Here is a 22,711-nt window from a genome sequence, read left to right on the forward strand (position 1 = left end):
TGAATCCTGCAGTCCTTGGCTCATTCTCTCCCATCCTGGCTGTCACCATTCCTAGTAGAGGCCTCCCTAACAAGCCACTGTGGCCCAGTTCTAACTACCTTGTCTCTGCCTTCAACCTCTTCCCCTTGCCACCAGATGGTCCTTTTCAGTATATACACACCTAACTGTGTCACTCCCTGATGAAAAACACAGAGAAAAAAGACAAACTATTCACTGGCTCCCCAGTGCCACCTGGATCAAGTCCAAACTGTGTTTTCTAGCATTCAGGGTTCTCCCATACAGATCTGGACCTGCATGTCCAGCACCCCATGACTATCATCTCTCATCTTCTTGCCCCACCCACAACGCATACTCACGAAATGTTCCCTAGCTTCTAGCGTCTCTGAAAGTTATTCTTGGAACACAGTGAACTTTCATGTCATCAAGCATTTGCATGTGGGTTTCGTTCTAGTGTTCCCTTAAAAATGGCCTTTGGCTTACATTTTGTTCTTGTTTTCTCAAGACAGGGTTTCTCTGTGCAGCCCTGGCTGGCGTAGAACCCGATTTGTAGACCAGGCTGGCTTCAGACTCAGAGATCCACTGGCCTCTGCCTCCCGAGGACTGAGATTAAAGGTGTGTGCCACCACCTCCTAACTACAAATCTTTCTTATAGAACCAGTTTGAATGTCTCTGCTTATGCTTAAAAAACATGATATCTAGTCCAACAGGGTCCAATTAAGCCTTGCTAAAGGAGTCACCTCGGAACAAATTATCCAGGCCCTTCGTATCCTTCTTTGAGGTTTGGTTTTGTTTTGTGTTCTTTTTGTGACAGGGTCTCTGGTAACCCAGGCTGGCCTTGAACTTGCTAGTCCTTAAGGATGATTTTGAACTCTGTTCCTTCTGCCTCCACCTCCCAAAGAGCTAGCATTAGAGGCCTGCACTACCTCAACCTGTTTCAATTAATGTTTTTAATGGGTTTGAAATATGAATCAGAGCTAAGAAAGCAAAGCAAAGGGAAGGGATACCTGAGGAAGAATAAATAGAGATGAGACTAGGAAGGTAGCAAAAGCTAGGCTATGGGCAGACTATGAGAAACACTGAATGTAAATGTAGCGACTAAATCTTCAATTTGCCCAGAAATCAGGATATTTTATGGGGCAGAAGAGACGGCTCAGCAGTTGAGAGCACGGGATGCTTTTCTAGAGGATCCAGACTTGATTCTCAGAACCTACATAGCTGCTCATACCTGTCTATAACTCCAGTTATAGGGGATCTGACTGTCACCTCTACAGGCACTGCATACACGTGCACAGACACAAGCAAAATGCCTATATACATAAAATAAAATGTTACTTTTAAGATGCAAGAGGTTGTGGTACAAATCGTTGATCCCAGGACTTGAGAGGCAGAGGCAAGTTGATCTCTGTGAGTTCAGTCCAGTCTGGTCTACATAGAGTTCCAAGACAGCCAGAGCTAATACATATTAATTTTTATATATTAAATATATATATTAATTTAAAGAACATAGGGTGTTTATCTATTTCCTTATTAGCCTTTATTTTAAGCCAGAACTAACACTGCTGAGCTCTGATTCAGTGTCTGACGTTGTTCTGAGTGCTTCATGTATTATTATTTTATACCTCAACAGTATAAACCAGGCATTATTTTTCTATATTTACTAAACTGATAAGAATATACACTCTGGGGGATGGAGAGGTGTCTCAGCAGTTACGAGCATTGGCTGCTCCTCTGGAGGTCCTGAGTTCAATTCCCAGCACCCACATGGTGGCTCACAACCATCTGTAATGAGATCTGGTGCCCTATTCTGGCCTGCAGACCTATATGCAGACAGAACACTGTATGTGTAATAAATAAAAGTCTTTAAAAAAAATACTGTGCTGGATCAGGTCCTCCACATAAAGGAGGAACGGGACGTAAAGCTGAACTGCACGACCCTGTTTCAAAAGTATGCACTGTAATTGCAGGCAACCTCAATGCTTTGAGGACAGAGGCAGAGGAATACTGTGAGTTTGAGACCAACCTTGACTACAGAGTGAGATCCTGTCTCAAACAACACAGAAGAATGATAAAACTGAGCTCTTGTTATGTAGATCCCTGTCATCCAAGAAATGCCTAGATGCACTGAACACCAAATCAGAGCTAGGAAGTCCCTCAGAAGGTAGGTACTGTGGCTCACCCTGGAAGCAGAGGCAGAAGTGGGCTACATAATGAGTTACAGGCCAGCTTGGGCTACACTGTGGTAGCCTATCTCAAAAACTAAAATAAGATGACCTACAGAGTCTACTGACTTCCCTGTATAGTGTCCAATCTGGGAAAATAGTTCTGGTAGAAAAAAACATGGGTGTTTAAAATAGTAATGATTCTTTTGTTTGTTTTCCTTTTTGTTTGTTTTTTGAGACAGGGTTTCCCTGTATTGCTTTGGAACTAACCCTGGTCACTCCCCAAGGGAACTGAGTTATGTCGATGGACAGCCTCCAGAACAAGGGCTATTCTTTACATTACAGAGGTTAGAGAATAGGGGCTCTCTGGGCTTGTAGGTGGGCCAGGAATTCAGTGACCTAGGCAAGTAACTTCTGTTCATGAAGTCAACTGGGGACACAGGGAGTCTTCTACCACAGAGGCCAACCAACAGCCCACTGCTGTCACACCATGTACTCAATATGCCATTCCCTTCAAAAAAGTCAAGATGTCATCTGGGGTCACTCAGTGTCATTCATTTATTTCATTGTATCTCCTTGGTTTGATCCAGGGCATAATAACTAGGAAGCTGGCTTTATTTGGTTCCCTCCTCTCTCTCTCTCTCTCTCTCTCTCTCTCTCTCTCTCTCTCTCTCTCTCTCTCTCTCTGTGTGTGTGTGTGTATGTATGTGTATATATACACATATATTTTTTAATAGGATCTACAGCTGAGTGCATTAGTGGCTCAGGGCTCTCAGGAAGTAGAAGCCACCAGTGCCTGAATTACTTGAGCTCGGACTGTCAGTCACTCATAACCCACCCAGACTTGTGGTAGCCCATGCCTTTAATCTTGGGGGATGGCACCAAGAGGATCTACAGTTAAAAGCTAGCCTGAGCTCCATAGCAAGGTAGAGGCCAACCTGGGTAATATAAAACAGAAAGAAAAAAAGGAAGAAGCTACATGATCCCAACTTGCCCAATGTCTAGCCATCTCTCATGTGTCACCACATCCATCCTCTACCCACACGTTATTACATTGTTTATATTACTTTCATGACAAAGGTCACTCATCTTCAGAGTGACCCAGCAAGACCCAGCCACTTAGTTACAGCAGCAGACTCAGGACGGAGGTCTTTAGCTCATCGTGAGGGCAAGGCTCCTGACACAGCTCCTGAAATCAGACTTGGTGAGTATTGTCCCTTTCAGCTAGAAGACAGAACTGAAGGCATGTTATCTCTCTGCACTAAGCTGCAATTCTGAGATAGAGGTAAGATAAAAGCAGTAAACACTCCTGATCAAGAGCATAGTGGTAGAAAAAGCAAACCTTAACCGGTAGTGGTAAGGAGTACTTGCAGCTCTTCCTAACACCCGTGTGCAGCAGCTCACAACTGCCCAGAACTCCAGCTCCAGATGGTCTGACTAAAGCCCTCTTCTGGACCCGTGGACGCCTGCAAACATGCGGCATACACACTCACACATAAATTTTAAACATTTCAAGTACATTAAGACTCACCAGAATTTCCTTAATCTATAACTAGAAATGGTGATGCACACCTATAATCTCAGCACAAAGGAGAGTTGTGAGGATTTCAGCAAGTTCAAAGGCATTCTGACCTGCCTAGTGAGTTCTTTACCAGTATCCTACTTATAAAACAAATGTAGAAGACCAATATAATGGCTCAGCAGGTAAAGATGCTTGCTGCCAATCCTGATTACCTTCGTTCAATCCTCAAAACCCACATGGTGGAAAGAGAACCAGCTCCTGAAAGTTGTCCTCTGCGCACATGCGTACACACACACTGCTTTTTTAAACTTAATATTTTATTATTAAAAAAAATAGGAGTTGGGGAGTTAACTTAGTGGTAGAGCTGGCCTGGAAGGCACAAGGTCCTTAGTTTAGTCCCGAGCCCTGAAAATTTTTGAAACAAATTAAATAAATTTGAACAATGAAAGAAGACATTCTGAAATCTGGCCAGATATGCTGGCTGGTTCTTTAATTACAGCTGCATTCTGCTCTCTAAGAATAAGCCTTTGTGACTGGACTCTGCTCTGAGTCATGTACCATCCCCTTAAGAAACAGCCCGTTTTTGTCCCTGAGTACTTTCTTCAGTCTGTTTTGGCCATGGTAGGTGGGGATCCAGAAACCTCTTTGTTTTGTATTGTCTCTGTGGGTTGCAGAGGGAGCTAACGAGTTCTTTTTAAATTTGGCAAGTTGCCTGCATATCAATATACTCAACTTCATTAGTTTGGGGGAAAATGCCCCATAAATGTCTTCCACAGCCTCAGCATGGGCCCTGTGAAGCTGATGTGGGGACACTTGTAGGAGGGTGGCTTAGCTCAAAGGATCTCTGAGTCATATAAAACCTTACATTCTTTTCCTTGGAAGTGGTTTTGAAATCAGCTCTGAGACAGTGCCTTTTCTTGTTGTTTCCTGGCTGGGTCTTTTTTACTCTATGGCCCAAGATGGTCTCAAATTTTCAGTGATCCTTCAGGGGCACAATCCTCAATCACAAGGCACGAGCCACAATCCTCAGCGTTGCCTGAGTAACTCTAAGGTCTTAGAAGTTTTCTTGTGTGTGTGTGTGTGTGTGTGTGTGTGTGTGTGTGTGTGTGTGTGTGTGTGTGTGTGTGTTAGGAACAGAGCGGAAATTTTTTCTTAGGTGTACATTTGAAACTTTTAGCCCATGGTAGTTCTGGTAGTTGGGGAAGGGGGGCCCCAAGACCAGGAACAGATCCCACCCTCTGGATAGCCAGGTAGGAAACAGGTTGACAGTACTTATCTGAAGTTCATTTGACCTGTGAGAGATGGAACCACGTCAATTCCCTGAAGCTTATAAGAATTTTTGTTTGTTTGTTTTTGTTTTTTGAGACAGGATTTCTCTGTATTGTTTTGGAGGCTGTCCTGGAACTTGCTCTGTAGACCAGGCTGGCCTCAAACTCATAGAGATATGCCTGCCTCTGACTCCCCTGTGCTGGGATTAAAGGCGTGCTCCACCAATGCCCAGCTTATAAGATTTTTTTTTTTTGGTTTTTTGAGACAGGGTTTCTCTGTATTGTTTTGGAAGCTGTCCTGGAACTTGCTCTGTAGACCAGGAGAATTTAAGTTTATAAAAAGAGATAAATTGTCAGTATTTTAGCATTCCCACTGTTTGTAATCTGTGTTGAAATCTACAATGTAGAAAGAGCAGTAGATTCATGTCTTTGGGTCACAGTGCAAGCTTTGGAACCCAAAAATGACTGTGGTTAAAAGTATTAACACTCTTTTCTCTATCCAGAGGCTAGGTGCATAGAGACTGGACAGATATTTCTAGCCCCAGTGAGAAACATTTTTAAGTCTATACTTAGAAGACAACCAAAGTAAACTGTAAATTTTTGAGCTTGGGATTATGATAATAGCAGCAGTACTTTACCAGAGCTAGATTAGAACTCCATTGATTGTTAAAATTCTGAACTTTTGCATGGCAGTGGTAGCAAATGCCTTTAATGCCACAAGGCAGAGGCTGGCAGATCTCTGTGAGTTCAAGGCCAGCCTGGTTTACAGAGTGTGCCAGGACAGGCTCCAAAGCTACACAGAGAAACCCTGTCTCAAAAAAAAAAAAAACTGAACTTCTGAAGTCTTAGTATAACAATAACATAGCAAGGAAAAGAAATCTGAAGCATTTTTTATATTTTTATATACTTTAAGTCACTTTCCTATACCTTTAGAACTTACATAAACTTTAAACTTTTTTATTCCAGATATTATTGGCCATGAGACATGGGTGGTTGGTTACTGATAGCAGTCATTGTAAAGCAGGTTCCTTTAAACGTGCTTTATGAGCTTATCTCATTTTAGAGTCTGGTAGCAAGGTACACTTTCTCAGCCAGAGGCCTAGAAAGTGAGGCTTCATGAAGAGAACTGAAAAGGCTTCTGAAGCCTTGGCTGCTGTTGTTAAGCTGTTAAACTGACAAGCTATCATTAGTCTAGTCATCAGCTCCATCAGAGATCTGAGAAGGATCAATTTCACCTAAGTAAGCAGCTCCTGAAACTATTAAAAACGGCAGAGACTTAGCGGCTACCTGAACACTCACCCTAAGTCCCTAAACGGTCACTGGGGACAGAGGTCCCAAATGTCAATCTTTGGCCACCAGGCCTAACAGACTTTCCTGTAGAGGAAGAGATTGGGGGAACTGGCCTACCTTGTCTAGGCACAATATGGCACTCGACTCTCCAATGTCCTGCTTGTCCACAGTTTAGACAGGGTCCCAGTGGCGGTGGGCAAGGTGAAGGGCAGCTCTCACCCAATGGCCAGCTTTGCCACATTTAAAGCAGGCTCCATCATCTTTGGAGAAGATGTAGCCAGGTGATTCTCTCTATCATGGGAAGCTTGTGGGGGTTTTGGTTTTTTGTTTTTCAAGACACGGTTTCTTTGTGTAGCCCTGACCCTCTTGGAATTAACTCTGTAATGCACCACCACCACCCAATGCAAAATCCTAATCTTACAAAAGTTACCAACTTATTCTAAACTGTTAAAGAAGACATACAAGTTAATAGTCATCTTATAAATAATCAAATTCTTTAATGTGTTCACAACTATACTTGTAGTCATGCATTTATGTAGTTAGAGGAATAAACTTTATTTAGCCTCCTGTGTATGTTTTCAAAGTTAGGCCTAAAGAAAGTAACTAAATCAGGTATACTTAATAGATAGATGGTCCTCAAACTCTTCAGATCTGCTGAATATGGCATTGAAAATGTTTAATAGTGCACGCCTTTAATCCCAGCTCTTGGGAGGCAGAGACAAGCAGATCTCTGTGAGTTCCAGGCCAGCATGATCTACAGAGCAAGTTCCAGGACAGGCTCCAAAACAATACAGAGAAACCCTGTCTTGAAAAACAACAACAACAACAACAACAAAAAAGCTTACAGCCTGCCTCTGCCTCCCAAGTGTTGGGATTAAAGGCGTGTACCACCAATGCCCAGCTTGCTGTAAATTTTATGCCAAATTTTGTTACAGATTTTATAGCTTCTTTAACCATGCCCAATGAATTTACAAATCTAGATATAAAGACTGTTTATACAATAGTCTTAAAAGATTTGAGAGCAGAGCACAGAGAAATCATAGAGATAAAAGACTTGGAAAGTCGGCCGGGTGTTGGTGGCGCACGCCTTTAATCCCAGCACTTGGGAGGCAGAGGCAGGTGGATCTCTGTGAGTTCGAGGCCAGCCTGGTCTACAGAGCGAGTTCTAGGACAGCCTCCAAAACAATACAGAGAAACCCTGTCTCGAAAAGACTTGGAAACTTGTAAAACCTTAGAGATAAGAGAATTTGGGCCAGGCATTGGTGGCACACACCTTTAATCCCAGCACTTGGGAGGCAGAGGCAGGCGGATCTCTGAGTTCCAGGCCAGCCTGGTCTACAGAGAGAGTTCCAGGACAGCCTCCAAAACAATACAGAGAAACCCTGTCTCGAAAAACCAAAAAAAAAAAAAAAAAAAGAAAGAAAGAAAGAAAAAGAAAAGCAGGGGGGGGGAAGGAGGGCGAGAGAATTTGGGATCATTTGCTTGTGCAGGAACTCATGTGCTAACTCTGGTCAGCAAGCCATACTGAGGTCAAGCTGTTTTTAGTAAGACAGAGAGGCTGTAAGAAAATCTCTTGAGTCCTAGAAAGGAATTGAATACAAGGAGAAAAGAAGGAAGGGTCATGAAAAGAACCTACCAGAGGGAGGGTTAGGTAACTAAGAGGCAGAGAACAAACAGTGTAGCCATAAGGGACAAGAAAGATCAAGCAGAAACTTTACCCTGAGAAGTGTTCCAATATCACAGAGGCCAGGAGGGCATAGAGAAGCTGTGGGATTGAACAGACAGCTCCTAGGGAGAGGCAAGAAAATGCATAGCATACAGGAGGGCAGAAGGAAAGATAGAGCAGGTCCCAGGGTACGGGGTCAAGGAAAGGGTCACAGATCTGGGAGCATGTAATCAGCTCCTAGTGGAGGTGAAGAGGCATGAAGCAGCAGAGGGGTAAGTGTCATAGTAAGAAGAATTTCAATCCAGGGCTTCCCCAAGAGTACTGAGAGACTTGTCAGAGAGAAATGCCCCAAAGCACAGAGGAGAGATGTCCCTTTCCATGTGTTGGAGCCCAGTAGAGCAAGAGGAAGCTTCCTGGCACACCAGTGTGACTTTCATAGCAAAAGTAGACAAAGCAGGGAGCTCCATAGCGACATGTACCAGCAGAAGGAGAGAGACAAGTGGTTAGGGCAAGCAGAAGAGGAAATAGCTGGAGAGGTGCAAGGGTCTTAGTGAATAGACTTGCCCATGTGATGGGGCCCTAAAAGGCATTGCAGGGAGATGCCCACAAGGTGGGTACCCTAAAGGATGTAGAGAAGAGATGCCCACGTGGTGGGCAGCCCAAAAGGGTGTATCAAGGCGAGAGAACACTGAGTAGCTGAGGAGAGCTAGCTAGTTAAGAAGGAGGAAAGAAGCAGCTAAAGAGGCAGAACCTAGAATCAAACTTGGTGGTCAGGCAGATGTCTGAGTTCAAGGTCAGCCTGGTCTACAGTGTTAGTTCCAGGACAGCCAAGGCTACACAGAGTAACCCTGTCTTGGGGAAAAAAACAACAACAAAACAAAAACCCTGATACTTCTATTTGGAAACCTAACAGCAAAATCCACAGCTTCATTTGGTGCTGTGGAATAGTAGTATTTCTGTACACTGTGAAGATGTGTTGCTCTCATTGTTAATTAAAAGCTGATGATTTTAGGGGCAGAGAGAATGCTGGGAAGGAGGAGTGCAGAGTCAGAGAAGTCTTGAGCGAGACACAAAAGAAGCAACATGGGAAGTTCATAGATGAGATAAATGAGCCTTGGGGCAGCAAATGGATTAATAGAAATGGGTTAATTTAAGTTGTAACAGCTGGCTGGAGACGAGCCTAAGCAATCAGCTGAGCATTTGTATTTAGTACTAAGTTTCTGTGTGGTTATTTGGAAGCTGGCAGTCCTGATGAAAACTCCACCTACAGTGTGGTGCTCCTGTGTTATTAAACTCCTCCACCTACCCACAATTCCTTGGTGGTGAATCCTCACCAGTAACCCACACACCTTTTCAGCTTTCTCTAAAGAACTCAAGATGCTTCAAGTCAGGTCTGTAATCCAAGCACCCAGGAAGAGAGGCAAGAGGATCATCATGACCTTTGTTGACCTGGCTGGCCTGGAACTTGCTCATGTAGATCAGGCTGGCCTCCAATTCACAGAGATCTGCCTGCCTCTGCTTCCCACATACTGGTGCCAAAGGCATGTGACTCCTCACCCAGCTTCTGCCACATTTTGTTAGTCGAAACCACAGACTCTGATCAGATTCAAGCAGAGTGCCTGGCTGAAATATCACACAGTCTAGGAAGATCAGTAGACAAGATAGATGCCACCAAATAATGAGGGAGTCATCTGTATGGCCAAAAAAAAAAATCTGTAGAAAAAGAAATACCAGAGTGGACTTCCCAAAGAAATTCTTTCTTTTTTTAAATTTATTTTTCAGTTTAAATATAGATAAGAAACAAGGTTGCTGCCGGGCGTTGGTGGCACACGCCTTTAATCCCAGCACTCGGGAGGCAGAGGCAGGCGGATCTCTGTGAGTTCAAGGCCAGCCTGGTCTACAGAGCGAGTTCCAGGACAGCCTCCAAAGCCACAGAGAAACCCTGTCTCGAAAAACCAAAAAAAAAAAAAAAAAAAAAGAAACAAGGTTGCTTCACAAGTCAGTTCCAGGTCCCTCTCCCTTTCCCTCCCCTCCTCCCGTGCCCTCCCCCCAACTCCCCCATTATAATTATTTCCTTTTTTGAGATAATATAATTACATTATTTCTCCCTTCCATTCTCCCCCAAGTTTCATCTTTTTTTGTAAGCAGAGTTTTCTTCTAAAGACATAACTTTATTTTCATATTTATAGTGTTTTGCCTATATATGTATGTGCATCATGTGAGTGCCTGGGGCTCTCAGAGGTCAGAAGAGGCTGTTGATCCCCTGAAACTGGAGTCACAGAGTTGTAAGCTTCCATGTGGGTTCTGGGAACCAAACTTGTGAAGCAAAGTACCCAACTAATGAACTATCTCTCTAGCTCCCAGGTTCCTTCCTTTTCTTTCTTCCTAAATTATGTTTGTTTGTTTGTTTGTGGGCTTTGGGACAGGTGTAGCCTTTGACTGTTCTGGAACTCACTCTATAGACCAGACTGGCCTCAAACTCAGAGATCTGCCTGTCTCTATTCTCCCAAATGCTGGGATTAAAGGTGTGCATCTCCACACCTGCTTTTAATTACATTTTCATCGTGTGTGTATGTGTATATGTGCGGGCACATGCATGCCATGGCACATAGGTGGAGCTCTCGGGACAATCTCGGGACCGACCCTGGTGCCATATAGGTTGTAGGGATCAAGCTCAGAGTGTCAGGCTTGGCAGCATGGGCCATCTCACAAACTCATGAACTGAGTTTTAAAGGGAGGAGAAAACATGGTGACACAGATAAAGTTCTGAGGTGGAGTGCTCGGTTAACATTTGTCAGGTCCTGGGTTTAATCGTCAGCAAATAAAGCAATGCAATCCCCTGGGTTAGGAGAACTTTCCAGACGTGAGGAGAGAGGTGCTGAAAGCCTGGTATGTTTTAGACACAATGGATTCTGGTGGCTAGTATGGAATGCCAAGAGGACAAATTCCTTAGAAATCATTTTCATAATTTTTACCAAGTCAGGGATGAGGAAAGGTGATTTGAAAAAACTCATTTCTACTTCTTGGTGATTTCCTTTTCTTTTTTAGTGGTAGAATTGATTCGGTTTTGTGTCTCTTGTAGCCAAGGCTAGCCTTGAACTCTTTACATAAATGACCCAGGATGATGTGAATTTCTTATCCTCCTGCCTCCACCTCCCAAGTGTTCAATTACACCTCAAGGCTAACCCTGTTGTTGATTCTAAGAGTTATGGGTTACCCAGCAGTGATGACACATGCCTTTTATCCCAGCACTTGGGAGGCAGAGTCAGGCGGATCTCTGTGAGTCTGAGGTCAGCTTGATCTACAGAGTGAGTTCCAGGATAGACAGGGCTACACAGGGAAAACCTATCCTGAAAAAAAAAAAAAAGTTATGTCTCCAAAGCTTCCCTTTCCATTCTCCCCATTTGCTCCCTATTTTGAAGTGTGTGTGTGTGTGTGTGTGTGTGTGTGTGTGTATGTGTGTGTGTATCTATTGGGTATGTAAGTAACACAGTCCATTTGTGGAGGCCATAGAAAAACATGTGTAAATTGCTTCTCTCCAGTCACTGAATCGTGACACTAGGAATAGAAGAAGATAAGGTCACAACTGTCCTGTGTGTGTACCAACATCCAAAGTACTATGTTTCAACAATATGAGCAACACTAGAAAATGGGCTGTGTATGACAAATATTAGTCATATTTTTTCATAGTTCTGTGAAGGCAACATATTGAGTCTGACCCTAGTATTGCTGGAGAAAAAGGCTTCTGTGGGAGCTAAGGGGTTAGACCCCCCCAACACACTAATGAGTAGCCTGCCCCATTACCCACGGTAGGACCTCTGCCATATGCTGCAATGCCTTTGTAGAAACTAGAACAGTGTGCGCCACATGGGCAGATTCTGCCCTCTGGGCAGCTTCAGGAGTTTGGAGAGTAACTTCTGAATTGCAGCTGCCTCTCGGTCCCTGAATTGGGCACCTTTACAACGCATATAAACTGTGCATCTCAATGTGCTGGCATGCCTCATTGTTAGTGTTCCATTAATAAATTCAGAACAGAGCCTGTGGACACAGGCAGAGAGGCTATTTTCCATTTCTTCTCCCCATGTCCTGTCTTTCTAATTTGTTTTGTTACTTACTGTTCAAACAATAAGCAAATCATTCTGCATCTTGAGCTTATTTCTCTGTCTGAAAGCTTTGAGGACTGTGGCTTCCCATCTTGGAATACAGAGCCCATTTGTCAGGAACAAGTTTGGCAAACAAACATAATGTTCTATCCATACCTTCATTATGATGGTTAATGCTTTTGTCATTGCATAACACATTTTGAAGCCATAATCCTTGGGAGGAGGGGTGACATTGCTAGCAATTTGGCTCCCTATCAGATAAACCATTTTTATTTCTCTCCATTATTTTGTTGAGTATTCTCTGCAAGTTCTTAAATCCCATTCTCCGTGGGCACATATGCGTCCTTTCCTTAATGTCTCAATGAGAGAAAGAACACATATCATTTCCTTTTCTTTCTGTTTTGTTTTTTTTTTTTTTTGAGACAGGATTTCTCTATATTGCTTTGGAACCTGTACTGGCACTCTTCCTGTAGCCCAGGCTGACCTCGAACTCCCGAGTGCTGGGATTAAAGGTGTGCCCTACCAATGCCCGTCTTTCATTTCTTTTTCTTAATTCTTTGAATAAGTACATCCTAGGGCCAGAGAGATGGCTTAGAGGTTAACTGGCTGCTCTTCCAAAGGACTCAAGTTCAATTCCCAGAACCCACATGGTAGCTCACAATAGTTATAACTCCAGTTCCAAGGGATCCAATGTCCCACTCTGTCCTCTATGGGCACTAGACACACAAGTGGTACAGATACATTCAGGCAAATACCCATACATATAAGATATAATAAAATTTAAATAAATACATTCCAAGATAATCTCATTTTGTTCATACATACATTAAAACAATATCTATAGCTCTAACAATGCTACACACTATTTGTGAGGCTAAATACAGAGTAATAACTAAATCAAAGCCCTTGCCCAATCAAATTATAGTGTTATAGAGCCCAGTCCCCAATGGATATACTCTTATACCTAAGGCTCAGGGAGCATTATAGATGAGCCAGAGAATCAGGAATTCGCTGTGAGTCTGTGTCTCCTAGGAATGTCTGAAGCTACACCCATAAAATATCACCACATGACTGCCTAAATATGAGCTGAACCAAGACAGCAATTATAGACATTCCAAAGTGGATGGGGTAGGATGGGGAGCCCATGAGACCTCAACCCTACACAAGGAGCTACAGGCAACTAAGGAATGCTGAGAGTGGGCGAAATAGAGAAGAGGACGATACTTGGTCATGCAGTACTAAATGGTCAACCCTGAAAACATACATGTGAGTAGCAAACACAAACCAAGCAGGTTATATTTAGAAATATATGTGTGTATACATGTACGCACAGGGGGAAAAACAGGCCACAGATTAGGAAGAAAGCAAGGAGGAGGATTTGGAGGGAGGAAAGGGGAAGTGAGAATTGTTGTAATTATGTTATAATCTCAACTGAAAGAGAAACTCTTTCAGTATCAGGGTCCATGTTACTTTGTTGTTCCTGCAGTGCTAGGGACAGAACCTTAAGCATGCTAGGCAAGTGCTCTACCACCAGCTACACCCACATTCTTTATTTTGAAGTAATTCTTGAGGAGATCATGGAAGTCTACCAGGTTTCCTCTCAACTCTTCCCTGGGTTTTCTTGGGATTTATCCCTTTCCTATTTGTAGCTGCATTCCTGTTCCCATCAACTCCCATACCAGTTGCTAAGAAACCTCTCCTGGGAGCTCAGCATCATCCTCATCCATACCCAGGTGAAATTGTTGGCCATCTCCACACAGCGTTACAGATATTGCTACCTCCTCACCCTTGGTGAGTCCTCTGTAGTCCTGGATGAACTCTTGAGTGTCTTGTTCCAGATACCATGCATTCATACCTTGGTGACATCACCTAACCACAGACAAGGTTCCGGATACAGTCATAGATGTCACAATGTTTCCAGAATTGCATCAATGTCTTTTCAGCATCCTTCTCCATTGCAGTAATAACCTGGGCAAGGGTCCTCCTTGAGCCACAGGCCTTTCTAACCATAACTCCTTGATCTCATGGTTAGATCAAAGAGGTAGGTTGGGTGGAGAAAGAGCAAATTGCTACTGAAATGAACATCACTCATAGAATTTATTAGAATATTCTCAATAATAAGCAAAAAGTGTGTGTGTGAGTGAGAGAGAGAGAGAGAGAGAGAGAGAGAGAGAGAGAGAGAGAGAGAGAGAGAGAGAGAGAGAGATTTGAACTCAGGGTCTTACAGCTGCTAACCCAATACTGAGCTAATTCTCCAGCCCTCTTCTCTTTGTGGTAGGATCCTGTGTAGCTGAGGATGACCTTGAATTCCCATTGGTCTAGTATCCACTTCCCAAAGCATATAACACTGACTAGTTTTTTGTTGTGTGGTTGTTGTTTTGTTTTGTTTTAAGGCAAGGAAGCAGACTTTCCTGAGGTAGAGAGGCAGCTCCCTGAAGCCAGAGAGTACCATAGGCAGCAGACCTAAAAGTGGATTGCCCTAGACTTCTTTTTAGGCAGGCTTTCAGTTCTTTGGCCAGGCTATCCTTGAACTCACTCTCATAGTACAGGCAGTGCTTGTGATCCCCCTGCCTCAGCTGTTGAGTAACTAGGACCACAGGGCTGCTCCAACAGGCCCAACTAATAATCAAGCTCTTGAAATGGTAGTTTTAACAACAGTCCTCCTTGCTAGCATAGCAATTCAGGAGAACATCTCAGAAAAGCTGGGCTGAAATTTCTTGTGGCTCCTGAAGTGCATGGACATTATGTACTTACCGATATGCTTGGAGACCCTGGGGTTATCTCTAACCAGATCACCAAGACTTTGAATTTGTAACTACAACACTGATCCCAAGCAAGACTGCAATCCCATCCTTAAAAGCCTTGAGACTCTGCACTGACCTGTTTGTCTCCAGAATGGGAATGCTTCCCCATACTGAAGATTTGCTCTGGTGGGTGACTTTTTTCTTCCCCAATCAGCTCAAGTGGCGTGTCCCCAAAATGATCCTGTTTTCACATAGCTCTTTAAGACTCACTGTTTGCATGGGTGGTGGTGGCACATACCTTTAATCCCAGCACTCGGGAGGCAGAGGCAGGAGGATGTCTGTGAGTTTGAGACCAGCCTGGCCTACAAGAGCTAGTTCCAGGACAGCCTCCAATGCCACAGAGAAACCCTGCTGGGGGCGGGGGGAGACTCACTGTTTGTTTTCCTATTTGATATTTTTGTTTGACTTTTGAGGGAATAAGATCTCACACTGGCGGGGCGTTGGTGGCACACGCCTTTAATCCCAGCATTCGGGAGGCAGAGGCAGGCGGATCTCTGTGAGTTCGAGGCCAGCCTGGTCTACAGAGTGAGTTCCAGGACAGCCTCCAAAGCCACAGAGAAACCCTGTCTCGAAAAACCAAAAAAAAAAAAAAATCTCACACTGTATCCAAGGTTTGCCTAGAACTTACTATGTAGGCAAAAAAAAAAAATGTCTTTTATCTCAGCCTCATGAGTAAGTAGGTAGGAACCAAAACTCTTCACTTGGGTTGTTGTGTTTTGAGATGCTCTCATACAGGCCAGGAAAGGCTCACACTCACTCTGTAGCTTGGAAGATCTTCATGCCTCCTAAGTGCCACATCGGGTACTGTTTCCAAGGCAGAGTCCCAGTGTGCTTCCCAGGCTGGCCTCCAACTTCTGAGCTCAAATGATCCCTCTCCTCAGCCTCCTGAGGAGCAGGAACTATAGGTGCCCGTGGTGCCTTGTCCTATTCTCTGTTGTCTCCTATCTCCCTCCCCTTTCTTGGCAATGCTAGGGATGGAACTTGGGAGCTTGATCGTGCCAGGCAAGTGATTTGTCATTGACCTACTTTTCTAGCAAAAAATAATGATTCCTGAATCTTCTCAGTTACCCAGAGATAGCAGTGAATCCAATATCACAGGCAGACTGGGCTTTTCTTTCAACGTTGCGGGCTTCTTGCTTTGATTGTGTTGGGGAGCAGAGGGACCCCTGAGTGAGTGAGTATAATGTTGACATAGGCTCTTTGATGCCAAGGATACCAAGGCTTTGAACCCACAGGAAATAGGCAAAGCAGTTTCCCTACATGGGCCAGGTTCCAGAGGGATGACAATGTTTTGCTCCAGGGTTCCAGTGGTAGAAAGTGACCACTGAGTAAAAAAACTAGAAACTGCAGCTTCCTCCCTGCCTGGTGTTTCCAGCCTGAAACTTTTCACCTATGGAGACCTCCTACCAAGATCAGCTGCCACTACCCCTGCGACTGAGCATGCTGAGGTTCTGGGCAGCTTGTGATAGTACACAGCCTCCATCAGCAGTAGCAGATGCCAACCTGATCCCAGCTTTCCTGTATGCATGTGTATGTGTGCCTGTCCTTTCTTCATTCCCTCACCACCCCTAGAGCCAGAGTTCTACAACCCAAACCCAGGCACAGCAGTTATGATTTTGGCGTTAAAAGGGATTAATGTCTGTGTCTGACATCAATATCTGTCATCAAGAGTATCCCCAGTTTTGGTCAGGTGGCACATGTTTGTAATCCCAGCTGTTCTGGAGGCTGAAGCAGGAGGACTGACAAGTCAAAGCCTACCTGGCTTACATAACACGTTTATGATCAACCTGGGCAACTATTTTGCGAACCTGTCTCAAAATAAACATTATTTTATCTTATTTTATTTTCGAGTCAAGGTTTCTTTGTGTAGTTCTGGCTATCCTGGAACTCATTCTGTAGACCAGGCTGACCTGGAACTCAGAGATCTGCCTGCTTCTATCTCCTGAGTTCAGGGATCAACTACCACCACCTGGATAAAATAAACATAATTTTAAATGTCTATGGATGTAGCTCAATGGTGGAGTGCTCACCCAGCATGCATAAGACCGTAGGCTCAACCCCAGTTCTGCAAAGAAGCTACAACTTTTTCTATAGGGCCTTTATTTTATTTTTGTTCTATCTCATTGCCTTTAGTGAAGCAGATTTTTAATTGAAGCCACCACTTCATCCTTCCCTAAGATCACAGCTGTCCTGGCAGCTATGCCAGAACAGGACTGACTTGATTGGTGAGCAATAGTTGTCTTTGATTTTTCCTCCTTTGCAGTCCTTAGTCATGTTTTAAATGGAAGCCTTGCTATGTTTTCTAGGCTGGCCAGGATTTCCTAAGCCAGAACAGTTCTCCTGAATCAGCTTTCCTAATAGCTCCGACTAAAGGTGTGTGTCATTTTGCATACCCAGCTTCTTAATCAGTTTAAACTCATTTCTAGGTCAGTCAAATGAGGGTTGGTAACATTTGGGATGAATTTTGTATGCTCAGAGGTCACTATGAACCCAAACAACAAGAGATTAAGTCAAGAGTGAGAGAAAATTATGAAATCAAAAGATGTATTAATCATGAAATCATGAACTGTATGAGGCTATAGCTGGTGAGGCACAACCCATCAGACGTGTGTGTGTGTGTGTGTGTGTGTGTGTCTGTGTGTGTGTCTGTGTGTGTGTCTGTGTGTCTGTGTGTCTGTGTGTCTGTGTGCTATGGGTGATGTGGAGGTCAGAGGACAACCTGCGGGAGCTGGTTTTCTCCTTCTACCACATGAGCTCTGGGGATCAGTTTTGGAGGTAGGCACTTTACCAGCCAAACCATCTCACAGCCCACCTGTTTTGAATAATAGATTCCAGGTCAGGTAGGGACATGCTCTGGGATGGATCTGAGGTAAATCCTTAGTAAAGCTGGCCAGTGGGCATGGAGGAAGCTAGGATAGGAGATCCAACCGCAAACCACCTGTAGAACAAGGAAATTTTTTTTTTATATTTAGAGGGCAGTAGTCTCTGAGTTTAGAGGTGTTGTGGAATATTCCTTTATACTGTGAGGATATGTCACTGTGATTGGCTTAATAAAGAGCTAACTGACCAGTAGCTAGGCAGGAGGTCTCTTCTGGACAGAGAGAAGAAAGTGGGAAGAAGAAAGTGGAGTCTTCAGACAGGGAAGAAACAGAATGAGCAAGCTGGAGATGAGGTAAAAAGCTCATTGAAGAACGTAGATTGAAAAAAATATAGGTTAAGTTATAAGAGCTAGTTAGAAACAAGCTAAGCTAAGGCTTAGTTTTCATAATTAATAATAAGTTTCCGCTGGGTGTTGGTGGCACATACCTTTATTCCTAGTACTCAGGAGGCAAAAGCAGTCGGATCTCTGTAAGTTGAAGGCCAGCCTGGTCTACAAGAGCTGGTTCCAGGATAGCCTCCAAAGCCACAGAGAAACCCTGTCTCAAAAGACCAACAAACAAACAAACAAACAAACAAAAAAGTTAATCCTATTGTGTCCCATCCCAACTGGAGGCTATTACACATTGGGAGTTTAGCACTTTGGGGCAGGTACTAGGTAGGCTATGAGACATAGGTGACTCCTATATGGGGCAGCTTCTGTGATCCAACACTGACAAGACCAGCAAAACTTCCTTTTGTAAATACAAATGTTCTTTCTTTCTTTTTTTTTTTCTTTTTGGTTTTTTGAGACAGGGTTTCTCTATATTGTTTTGGAGCCTGTCCTGGAACTCGCTCGGTAGACCAGGCTTGGTCTCAAACTCACAGAGATCCACCTGCCTCTGCCTCCCGAGTGCTGGGATTAAAGGCATGCGACACCACCGCCCGGCTTTCTTTTTGGTTTTTGAGACAAGGTTTCTCTGTGTAGCCCTGGCTGTCCTGAAACTCACCCTGTAGGCCAGGCTGGCCTTAAACTCTGAGAGATCCACCTGCCTCTGCCTCCTGGAGTTGAGGTGTGTGCCACCACCACCCGGGAGTATTTTCTAAAATAATGAGAAAAAAAGAAAAATATAGTAAATGCATAGACCTACCCATAACATAGCTGTTTGTCTTGACGTAGCATGTAGTGTTCATAACCCTGAACTATATGAGAGGATGGGCAGCTCAGAAGGTGTGTTTACCGTAGGAGTATCACAAATACAGCCTTTATGTGTTGTACTATGACCTTACAATGCCTGTGACATCATAGAGGTGAAAGGAATTTTCAAACCCATTTTGTTCTTATAGGATCATCATGGAATATGCAGTTTATTACCAATATCAATAACCACTTAATTAAAAAAGATTTTTATTTTTAAACTGTGTATATAGGCTATTGAAAAGGCACTCTATTTTGTTTTGTTTTGTTTTTTGAGACAGGGTTTCTTTGTGGCTTTGGAGGCTGTCCTGGAACTCGATTTGTAGACCAGGCTGGCCTTGAACTCACTGAGATCTACCTGCCTCTGCCTCCCAAGTGCTGCAATAAAGGCGTGTGCCACCACCACCTGGCTGAAGAGGCACTCTGAAAGTCTGTATATTTCAAGTAAAATATGAAATTATTGCCAGGCAGTGATGGCAGACAACTTTAATCCCGGCACTCAGAAGGAAGAGGCAGGAGCACCTCTGTGAGTTTGAGGCCAGCATCGACTACAGAGAGAGTTCCAGGATAGCCAAGGCTACACAGAGAAACCCTGTCTGGAGAAACCAAAAAAAAAAGTATGTGTTTGACATGTGAGTGCTGCTCTGTGCTTGTCACATGGAACCTGCAGAAGCCAGTGGACAAGTTTCAGTAGTCCGTTCTTGCTTTCCACCTGGCTGAGACAGGTGCCTCCTTGTCTCTGTTGCCGGACTGCATACTCCAGCTGTCTCTGCTGCCCGTCTCACGGCAGGAGTGTGGGGATTATAACTTCACTGAATCTCTGCATCTGGCTTTTATGTGGGTTCCAGAGACAGAACTCGGGTTGCCAGGCTCGTGAAGCACTTTCTCGATATCCCCCTTCCTTCCTCCCTTTCTGAAACAGGGTATCCTTATGGAACCCCAGGAATTGAACTCACGGCAATCCTGAATATCAGGGATTTAGACGTGCACCACTACACCTGGCTTATGTTTCCTTTTCCTTTTTCTATAGGTGTGGTTGCAAAAACATCCTCTGGTGATTTACAAGTGACTAACATCTGTCTTGAACTTCTGCCAGATGAGAGGGTGACTAATGTTTTAGTACTGTTCTCTAATTGAAATGGTAGTAGACTCAAGGAAACACAGACAGTAGTTGTCTCACCAGACACATGGGCCTAAAATTGTACCCTTATGAAGAAGTGAGTATATATTAATAGGTCATATATATAATAAGCTTGCAGGAACAAGGTAAGGATAACATAGAATAAAACAGAGTGCTGGATGCCGGTGCACACATCTGTAATCCCAGCTTTTGGGAGGCCGAAGGGCAAGATAATGTGGATTTATAGGCCAGCCTGGGCTACTTAGTGACACTGTCTTTTGGTGGGGAGGAGTTATTGAGGAAAGGTTCTCTTTTTTTTTTTTTTTTTTTTTTTTTGAGACAGGGTTTCTCTGTATTGTTTTGGAGGCTGTCCGAGAACTCTGATCTGTAGACCAGGCTGGCCTCGAACTCACAGAGATCCTCCTGCCTCTGCCTCCCAAGTGCTGGGATTAAAGGTGTGAGCCACCAAAGCCCAGGAAAGGTTCTCTTGTAGCCCAGTCTGGCCTGGAATTCATTATTTAGCAGAAGGTGACATTGAACCCCTGACCATCCACTTACATCTTCCAAGTGCTGGAATGACAGGCATTAGTCACCATGCCCAACTCTTGGTTCTTTTTGTTTGTTTGTTTGTATTTTGGGTTTGGGTTTGTTTGGTTTTTCAAGACAGAGTTTTTCTGTGTAACAGTCCTGACTGTCCTGGAACTCATTCTGTAGACCAGGCTGGCCTCAAACTGACAGAGATCCCATTGTCTCTGTATCTCAAGTTCTGGGATTAAGGGTGTGTACCACCACAGCCCCTGGCTGTTTCTGTCTTTAAAAAAAAAAAACTGGTTAGGAGCCAGGTGTGGTCATGCACACCTTTAATCCTAGTGCTTGGGAGATCTCTGTCAGTTCAAGGCCAGCCTGCATAGGGAGCTCCAGAACATCCAGGACTACATAGTGTGACCCAGTCTCAAAAAAAAAAAGGCTAGAATTTTGAAGCAGGATTTTGTTGTTAAGTAGCACTGGCTAGCCTTGAACTAGACACCCTCCTGCCTCAGCCCTCTTAGTACTTGAATTATAGGCATTCATCAGCCCCCCTGCTTTGTTGTTGGTTTTGTTTTTGTTTTTTGAAGACAAGGTCTCTGTGTAGTTCTGGCTGTCTGTAGACCAGGACATCTGCCTACCTCTGCCTCCTGAGTGCTGGGATTAAAGGCCAGCACCCTGTCACCACCATCACCACCTCCACCACCAGACTAACATCCCCTGTTTTTAACATAGAATTTGAGTGCACTTTGAAATAGTGATTTTGTAGAATTAGGATGTAAAGTAAGTTTTTGGAATTTACCCATTAAACACAGCGGTATCTCTCAAAATCCCTTCTGGCCCTCACCCAAATGACATTATCAGTCAGACTTCCATAAAAACCTCAAGGGATGGGTGGCTCAACGGCTCTCCTGCTTATTTGTTGTTCTAGATGAACCTGGTTCTATCAGGCACAATCGGGTTTTATAAATCAGTTGGGCTGGCATCGGGTCTGACAATAAGAATAGTAATAAGTCAGTAAATGGTGAATAAAAACCTGTCAAAGTCAACCTCTTGCCTTCTTGTAGAAAGAATGACTGTGGAAAACACCCTCATCTGTCTTTTTTTCTTTCTTTGCATATGCTCTTTGAACATTTGTTCATTCAACCAAGGAAGAGTCTCCCTTAGGCAACACGCCAGGCCTACACAGGGAAAAGACAGATAATTCAGCTCCATCCACCTGACAAAGGCTGGGAACTTGGAGGAGGGTGCTAGCCAGACTGGAGGGTCAGAAAAAGCTTTCCAAGGGAAACAAAACGGGACCCAGGAAGGACTTGTGGGAATAATGATTAGCCCAATGAGGGGTAGAAGGTCAGAAGTCTGTCTGTGGAAATCCAGCTCGAGGGAACAGTCTAACTAAAGGCACTTATGAAAGAGGGGCAAATGAAATAGTCGTTTGTTTGTTTGTTGCTGTTTTTTGAGACATGGTTTCTCTGTATAGCCATGGCTGTCCTAGAACTCACTCTGTAGACCAGAATGGCCTTGATCTTTGAGCTCAAGAGATCTGCCTGCCTCTGCATCCGGTGTTGGGATTAACAGCAGGATTAAAGGCGTGCACCGAGGAGATAGTCTGTGGGCGGTTTTGAGAAACCACTGGAAATCTTAAATGCAACTATATGGCATTAAAAAACAACAACAAAAATACTCAACCATTCAAGGTTGGGGGGCGATGGTGAAAGCAGGGAGACTGAGACTCGACTGCAAACGTTAGTTTGGGAGGTGGTGGGGTGGCTCAGAATAGGATGGTGGGCCTGGGAAGAAATGGAACAATCTGAGAATCCCTTGGCCGTGTGATGCTGGGAGGATAGAAAAGATTGGAAACACAGGGCGTGTCATTACTGAGTGTGGACTTTATTCGGAAAGGATAAAGGAGAAGCTATTTAAACACCTCAGCTATCTGCCTAATCCATTCAGATGCGGGCATATAAACATCACCTCACAGACAGAGTGAACAGTCTCTGAGGACTCTGCTCAGGTAAGGGACCGGCCTCACTCCGCGAGCGAGCGACCAGGGTGCAGCAAGGGACACAGAGGGGGCGCCTGAGACTGACGAGCACACAGTCAGTATCTTAAACACAGAGCCTCACTGGGGCGGGGCGCAAGGAGCCCGGGGCGGGGTCAGAGCACGCACGGCGGCGTGACGTAGGCCCGGCTGGCCTCG

At 44.2% G+C, this 22,711-nt stretch overlaps 1 long non-coding RNA gene across 1 annotated transcript; it reads left to right on the forward strand.

The window, feature by feature from the left end:
* Positions 1-13,923: 13,923 nt before the first annotated feature.
* On the forward strand, positions 13,924-22,661 carry LOC121143996. The gene is made up of 3 exons (XR_005881319.1): positions 13,924-14,049; positions 19,897-19,970; positions 22,465-22,661. It is a non-coding gene; the product is annotated as an uncharacterized LOC121143996 (long non-coding RNA).
* Positions 22,662-22,711: the final 50 nt, after the last annotated feature.

This window comes from Mesocricetus auratus, unplaced genomic scaffold, assembly GCF_017639785.1.
Source record: "Mesocricetus auratus isolate SY011 unplaced genomic scaffold, BCM_Maur_2.0 Super-Scaffold_100014, whole genome shotgun sequence".
In the NCBI taxonomy this organism is placed as follows: Eukaryota; Metazoa; Chordata; class Mammalia; order Rodentia; family Cricetidae; genus Mesocricetus; species Mesocricetus auratus.